Raw genomic sequence first — 8,371 nt, forward strand, 5'->3', positions numbered from 1 at the left:
GAACAACTGAGTATGCATCAAAATATTTGGCTTTCTCACACAGTTGATGATAAATGTCACTTGACATGTCAGAAATGCACTCTGCCACAGTGTTGGCAGAAAGGCTGATTTCGCTAAACTGACCTTTCTTTTCCGGACAGATAATTCTTGCAGCCTGTAACATGCATTTTTAAACAAACACTCCTTCTGTGAATGGTTTCCCTGTCTTAGCAATCATCTCACTAACCATGTAACTAGCTTCGACTGATGAAACATTCTCTTTGGTTGCTTTCTTGAAGAAATCTTGTTGCCTCATTAGACATGCTTTAAGACTGGCAACCCGCTTGGCTCTCTCATTTCCTTGATATTTTGCACATTCCTCAGCATGTTTAGTTGAATAATGGTGTTCAAGTTGTATTCCTTGTGCACTGCAACTTTCTCTGAGCAAATAAGACATGTAGGGATGCCCTTGTGCTAATAAAGAAATACTGCATCTCCCACTTTTCCTGAAATTGTCTGTGCTCGTCATCAATCTTTCTCTTCACTGCAGGCTTTGATGAAGTCATGACAAAGGTCTGACAAAATCTAAATCTGTAATAAACTTCTCTCCCTTAGACCTCCAATATGCAAGGGACAGCGGGGAGGAGCAGCGGAAATGACGTCTGCACTAGGCGCAAAGTATTCGCCACATTTTGTGGCCTGCAGCCGTCCTTCAAATATCGCAGTATTCGCAATTATTTGCTTACTGAATATTCGCAATAAAAAATCGCATTAGTAAGAAAAAAATCACAAAAAATCGCATTAAATATTTGCATACCCCAAACGGAACTGCTGGGGTATGCAAATGTTTAATGCGATTTTTTTCTTACTAATGCGATTTTTATTGCGATTATTCGGTAAGCAAATAATCGCGAATAGTGTGATATTTAAAGGCTGGCTGTGGGCCACAAAATGTTGTATGGAGGGCCACAAACGGCCCGCAGGCCCCGAATTTGAGACCCCTGCTCTTGACTGTATGGAGATATGTTTTAAGGACCAGCATGTGGTCTATCCTGGAGAATGACCCAGGTGCGTTGGAGAAGAATGTGTATCCAGTTTTCTGGGGATGGAATGCCCTACATATATCTACTAGTCCACTTTCTTCCATGTCTCTTTTCAGAGCTAGTGTATTCTTGTTTAGTTTCATTCTGGTTGACCTATCAAAGGGTGACAGGGCAGTGTTGAGGTCTCCAACTATTATTGTATTGCTATTGATTCCTTCTTTCAAATTTGTCAACAATTGTATTAAATATTTTGCTTGTTTCTCATCTACTGGAAAAATTTATGATAGTGTGTATATGTTTAGTAGAGTGATTTCTTCCTAGTACATATCCTTTGATTAGTACGAAATGACCATTGTTGTCCCTTATAACTTTTCTGAGTCTAAAGTGTGTGTCATCTGATATTAATATGGCCATTCCAGCTTTTTTAAGGGAGTTGTTTGCTTGGATGAGTTTCCTCCAGTCTTTTACTTTGAGTTTATGTTTGTTCTGACTATTTAAATGTGTTTCTTGTCAGCAGCAGAATGTTAGATTCAGCATTTTGATCCATTTTGCCACTCTGCATCTCTTACCTGTTGTATTTAGTCCATTGATGTTGAGAGAGATTATTGTCATGGGATTTGATGTCATCTTTGTTTAGAAGTTTGTTATGTCAGTTGGTCTGTTTCGTCTTAAAGATGACTTTTCAGTTTTTCTTTTAAGGCTGGTTTTGAGTCTATAAAGTTTTTGAGCTGCTGTTTATCCATAAAGTTATGTATACGTCCTTCAAACCTGAAAGTGAGTCTGGCTAAGTGCAGTATTCTAGGTGAAGCATTCATTTCATTGAGTTTTGTCACTATATCCCATTGTCTTTTGGCCTTGAGAATTTCTCATGACAGGTCTGCTGTAAATCTTAAGGATGCTCCTTTGAATGCAATTTTCCTTTTTGTTTTTGCTGCTTTCAGTATTCTATACTTATCTGAGGGATATGTCATTGTGATTGGGATGTGTCTTGGAGTGCTTTTGTTTGGGTCTCTTGTAGCTGGTACTCTTTGGGCATGTAGGATTTGGTTACATGCCATCTTTAGCTCTGGCAGTTTCTCTGTAATGATGTCCTTGACTATTGATTCTGCCTGGGGATTTTCTTCCTGAGTTCTGGGACTCCAATGATTCTTATATTTTTTTCTGTTGAACTTGTCAAGGTCTTCCGTTCAAGGTCTTCATCTGTTCACATTCTTTGAGTATTTTTTCCATTGTTTGATCATTTGCTTTAAGATTCTTTTCCAGTCTCTTCTGCTGTATGGAGTTGCTCTTCATCTCATCTTCCATCTTGCAGATTCTGTCATCAGCTGCTATTACTCTGTTGGAGAGGCTTTCACTGAGTTTTCCATTTCATCTTCTGAGTTTTTTTAATCCAGTTATTTCAGTTTGGAGTTTTCTGATTTCTATCAGTGCTCTGTTCAGCTTGATCTATTTTTTCTTTGAGTTCTATGAGTAGACTGGATGACTTTTATATTAAGGACACTACCATCATTTTTTCCAGTTAATGAATATATTTCTATGAATATCCCCCACCAATGCAACCTTCCCACCACCAATGCTCAGTTTCTCATCTCCCACTTCCCACACCCTCTGCCTGTATTTGAAACAAGCATTCTATTTCTCTCACTCATTACCACTGTCATGATAGTTGTTGCTGTACTTGTTTCTCTAACTGCACTCACCACTCTTTGTGGTAAGTTTCATACCATGGGCCAGTCCTTCCAGCCCTCATCTCTATGGTCTCTGGGTATTATTACAATAATGTCTTTTATTTTTCTTTTGTTTTATTTCAGCACCATGATTACAAATGTGTTTCTAGTTGGGTTTCAATTATAAAAAAAGAATACTCCAGGCCCGGAGAGATAGCACAGCAGTGTTTGCCTTGCAAGCAGGTGATCCAGGACCTAAGGTGGTTGGTTCAAATCCCGGTGTCCCATATGGTCCCCCGTGGCTGCCAGGAGCTATTTCTGAGTAGACAGCCAGGAGTGACCCCTGAGCACTGCTGGGTGTGGCCCAAAAACCAAAAAAAAAAAAAAGAATATTCCCCTTCACCAGTGCAACATTCCCACCACCAATTTCTGTATCTCCATCTTCCCCTACCCCCTGCCTGTATTCTACACAGGCATTCTACTTCTCTCACTCATTAACATTGCCATGATAGTTATTAGTGTAGTTATTTATGTAACTGCACTCACCACTTTTTTTTTTGTTTGTTTTTGGGCCACACCCGGCAGTGCTCAGGGGTTACTTCTAGCTCTTTGCTCAGAAATAGCTCCTGGCAGGCACGGGGGACTATATGGGACACTGGGATTCGAACCAACCACCTTTGGTCCTGGATAGGCTGCTTGCAAGGCAAACGCCGCTGTTCTATCTCTCTGGGCGCGCACTCACCACTTTTTGTGGTAAGCTTCATATCGTGAGCCAGTCCTTTCAGGCCTTATTTCTATTGTCTCTGGATATTATTACAATAATGTCTTTTATTTTTATCAAAATAAAATTTTATCTTAAATCCCATATATGAGTGAAACTATTCTGTGTCTCTCCCTCAACTCTCCACAGAGGGCAAGAGCTCTCTCAGAGGGCCCCTTTTTTCTTTTTTTTTTTTTTAATTTTTTGTTTTGGGACCATACCTGGTGGTGCTCAGGAGTTCCTCCTGGCTCTACACTCAGAAATCGCTCCTGGTAGGCTTGGGGGACCATATGGGATGCCGGGATTTGAACCACCGTCCTTCTGCATGCAAGGCAAACACTCTACCTCCATGCTACCTCTCTGACCCCTCAGTGGGCCTTTTGAGGAAACCTGGGGGGTCATTCTAGCCATCTGCTCTAGGAAAATCCGAGGGTTGCATCTAGTGGGCCTGCTGAATTCCCCTTAAATGAAGGTTCCTATGTCATGGCGTAACAGATTGTTCTTGTTCTTTTTGGTGTGTACCAGTCTCTGTGGCATAAGATGGTACCTCATTGTTTTGATTTGCATGATATTTAGTGATGTGGAGCAGTTCATTTTTTATTTTTTATCTAGTTTTTGGGTCACAGCCATGAGTGCTTGTAGATTACCTAGTGTAGTATTTGCAGTCTCCCAGTTGTGGTTGGGGGTCAGGCATTCTCAGGGATCAAATCTTTAATTCTGAAATGCAAAGCAAGCATTCCAATCCTTTAAAAACATTTTTCAATTTATTTCAACAGTAGGTTTTTTTTTTTTGCTTTAAACACTGTGGTTTACAAGTTGTTAATAATACAGTTGTTTCTGGCATTCAATATTCCAACACTAGTCCTACCATTAGTGTAACATCCCCTCTACCATTGACCCCAGTTTCCCAATCACCAAGCCTGCCCTGTGGCAGACACAAAATAATCTATTGTATATTGCTTGTTGCAACTAAATGGGCAATGGAATTATCACAAGATATTTAGGTAAGGACTGGAGCAATAGCACAGCAAGTAAGGTGTTTACCTTGCACAAGACCAACCCAGGTTTGATTCACAGCATTCCACATGATTTCCCCCCCCCCCACCAGCCAGACAGGAGAAATTTCTGAGCTCAGAGCCAAGAGTAACCTCTGAGTGCTGCTAACTGTGGCCAAAAAAGAAAACAATAAACAACCCAATAAAAAAGATACTTAGGTAAAATACAATTTGTGAAAATTGTTGCAGAATTGAGTCATTAAGTTATTGTCTGAGAGCTTTTTAGGTTTTGTTTCTTTTGGTTCACACTCGGTGGCACTCAGGGGATACTCTTAGCTCTGCACAAAAAAAAAATAGCTTCTGGCAGGCTCAGGAGAGCATATCGGATGCCAGGAATCAAACAAGTGTCTGGGATTGGCCATTGCAACAAGAAAAGAAAAATCACACTATGAACTGTGCTGGGTGATTGTCCTTCCACTGTAACTTTACCTTGTCCTCTTTCTTTGCATCTTTGGTCTCATAATAAAAAATAAAAAATTTAAAAAAAGGAGAAACTTCCAGAGCTAAAGAATATAGGCGATCAAATCCTACATGCCCAAAGAGTACCAACCAAAAGAGACCCCAGAAAAACCACCCCAAGACACATCCTAGTCACAATGACAAATCCCACAGATAGAGACAGAATTCTGAAAACAGCAATATCAAAAAGGGAAATTACATTCAAGGGAGCATCCTTGAGATTTACAGCAGACCTGTCACCAGAAACACTCAAGGCCAGAAAGCAGTGGTGGGATATAGTGACAAAACTCAATGAAATAAATGCTTCACCTAGAATATTATACCCAACAAAACTCATTTTCTGGTTTGACAGAAGAATACATGGTTTCACAGACAAAAAATAGCTCATAAACTTTACAAACTCAAAACCAGTCTTAAGAGAAAAACTAAAAGACCTAATTTAAGACAAGAATAACCAAAAGACACACCAAATTTCTATATAAAGATGGCATTAACAAGACAATTCTTTCTCTCAACGTCAATGGACTAAATGCACCAGTTAAGAGACACAGAGTGGCTAAATGAATCAAAAAACGCAATCCAACCTTCTGCTGCCTACAAGAAACGCACCTGAGTAGTCAGAACAAACATAAACTCAAAATAAAAGGCTGGAGAAAAATTATCCAAGCAAACAACATCCATAAAAAAGCTGCAGTGGCCATACTAATATCAGATAATGCAAACTTTATACTCAGGAAGGTTGTAAGGGACAAAGATGGACATTTTATATTAATCAAAGGGTATGTAGAACAGGAAGAAATAACTCTCCTAAACATATATGCACCAAATGTGAGGCCAGCAAAATATTTAATACAATTGTTGACAAATCTGAAAAATAATATCATAACAACACAATAATTGTGGGGGGTCTCAAAACGGCTTTGTCAACACTGGATAGGTCAACCAGACTGAAACCCAACAAGAATATACAAGACCTGAAAAGAGAAATGGAAGAAAGAGGCCTAGTGAATATATATAGGACACTCCATCCCCAGAAACCTGGATACACATTCTTTTCCAATGTACATGGGACATTCTCCAGGATAGACTACATGCTGGCACATAAAACACACCTCCATAATATCAAGAAGATAGAAATCTTGCAGGCTACCTTTGCTGACCACAAGGCTCTGAAATTATATGTGAATTCTAAAGGGACACAGAAGAAAAACTTTAACAACTGGAAGTTAAACAGCCTCATACTTAATAACCAGTGGGTCCGAGATGAAATCAAGGAGGAAATCAAAAATTTCCTGGAAACAAATGATAATAAATACACAAACTATCAGAACTTATGGGATACAGCAAAAGCAGTATTGAGAGGAAAATTTATAGCTTTGCAAGCACACAACAGGAAAGAAGAAGAAGCTTACCTTACCTGAGTAGCTTTTTTTTTTTTTTTGGTTTTTGGGCTACACCCGTTTGACGCTCAGTGGTTACTCCTGGCAATGTGCTCAGAAATCGCCTCTGGCTTGGGGGGACCATATGGGACGCCGGGGGATCGAACCGCGGTCCATTCCTTGGCTAGCGCTTGTAAGGCAGACACCTTACCTCTAGCGCCACCATCCCGGCCCCACCTGAGTAGCTTAATGACACAGCTCATAGAACTAGAAAGTGCTCAACAAAAAGATCCAAAAATAGGGAGACAGAAGGAAATAACAAAGCTGAGAGCAGAAATTAACGAAGTGGAAACCCAAAAAATAATCTGAAACAACAAAAGCAGAAGTTGGTTCTTTGAAAAATAAACAAGATTGATAGATCACTGGCAAAACTAACAAAGAAAGAGAGAGAGAGAAACTTGATAACTCCTATTAGGATTGAAAAAGGAGAGATCACTACTGATATGGCAGAGATTCAAAGGGTAATCAGAAACTACTTTGAGAAACTCTATGCCACTAAAAATGAGAACCTGGAAGAAATGGATAAATTCTTGGACTTTTATAATCTTCCATGGTTGAAGGAAGAGGATGTAGCATATCTGAACACCCCCATCACTATTGATGAAATTAAAACGGTAATCAAATGTCTGCCCAAAAACAAAAGTCCAGGCCCAGGTGGATTCACTAATGAATTTTTTCAAACTTTCCAAGAGGAACTTCTACCAATCTTGGCAAGACTCATGAAATCGAAAAAACGGAAACACTTCCAAATAGCTTTTTTTTTTTTTTTTTTTGGTTTTTGGGTCACACCTGACAGTGCTCAGGGGTTACTCCTGGCTCTCTGCTCAGAAATCACTCCTGGCAGGCTCAGGGAACCACATGGGATGCCAGGATTTGAACCACCGACCTTCTGCATACAAGGCAAACTCTTTACCTCCATGCTATCTCTTTGGCCCCCCAAAATAGCTTTTATGAAGCCAACATCACCTTGATACCTAAACCAGACAGAGATGCTATGAAAAAAGAAAATTACAGACTGATATCACTGATGAATGCAGATGCAAAGATCCTCAACAAACTCCTGGCAAATAGGATTCAATGCCTCATTAAGAAGATCATCCACTATGATCAAGTAGGTTTCATCCCAGGAATGCAAGGATGGTTTAACATTTGTAAATCTATCAACATAATACACAACATCAATAAGAAAAATAAAAAATCACATGATCATATCAATAGACATAGAGAAAGCATTTGATAAGGTCCAACACCCATTCTTGATCAAAACTCTCAGCAAGATGGGAATGAAAGGAACCTTTCTCAGTATAGTTAAGGCCATCTACCACAAGTCAGTGGCAAATATTATCCTCAATGGAGAAAAACTAAAAGCCTTCCCTCTAAATTCTGGCACAAGACAAGGCTGTCCTCTCTCACCACTCCTATTCAACATAGCACTGGAAGTACTCGCTATAGCGATTAGGTAAGAAAAAGATATCAAGGGAATCCAGATAGGAAAGGAAGAAGTCAAGATCTCACTGTTTGCAGATGACATGATACTCTACTTAGAAAACCCTAAAGACTACCAAAAAGCTTCTACAAAAAATAGACTCATATAGCAAGGTGGCAGGCTACAAAATTAACACACAAAAATCAATGGCCTTTCTATACACCAATAGTAATAAGGAAGAAGTGGACATTAAGAAAATAACCCCATTCACAATAGTGCCACACAAACTCAAATATCTTGGAATCAGCTTGACTAAAAATGTGAAGGATCTATACAAAGGAAACTATAAAACTCTGCTCCAAGAAATAAGAGAGGACATGCGGAAATGGAAACACATACCCTGCTAATGAATTGACAGGATTAACATCATCAAAATGGCAATACTCCGCAAGGCATTGTACATTTTTATGCGATCCCTCTAAGATACCCGTAACATCCTTCAAAGAAGTGGATCAGGCACTTTTTAAATTCATTTGGAACAAT

The sequence above is a fragment of the Suncus etruscus genome, chromosome 2 (assembly GCF_024139225.1).
Source record: "Suncus etruscus isolate mSunEtr1 chromosome 2, mSunEtr1.pri.cur, whole genome shotgun sequence".
Lineage (NCBI taxonomy): Eukaryota > Metazoa > Chordata > Mammalia > Eulipotyphla > Soricidae > Suncus > Suncus etruscus.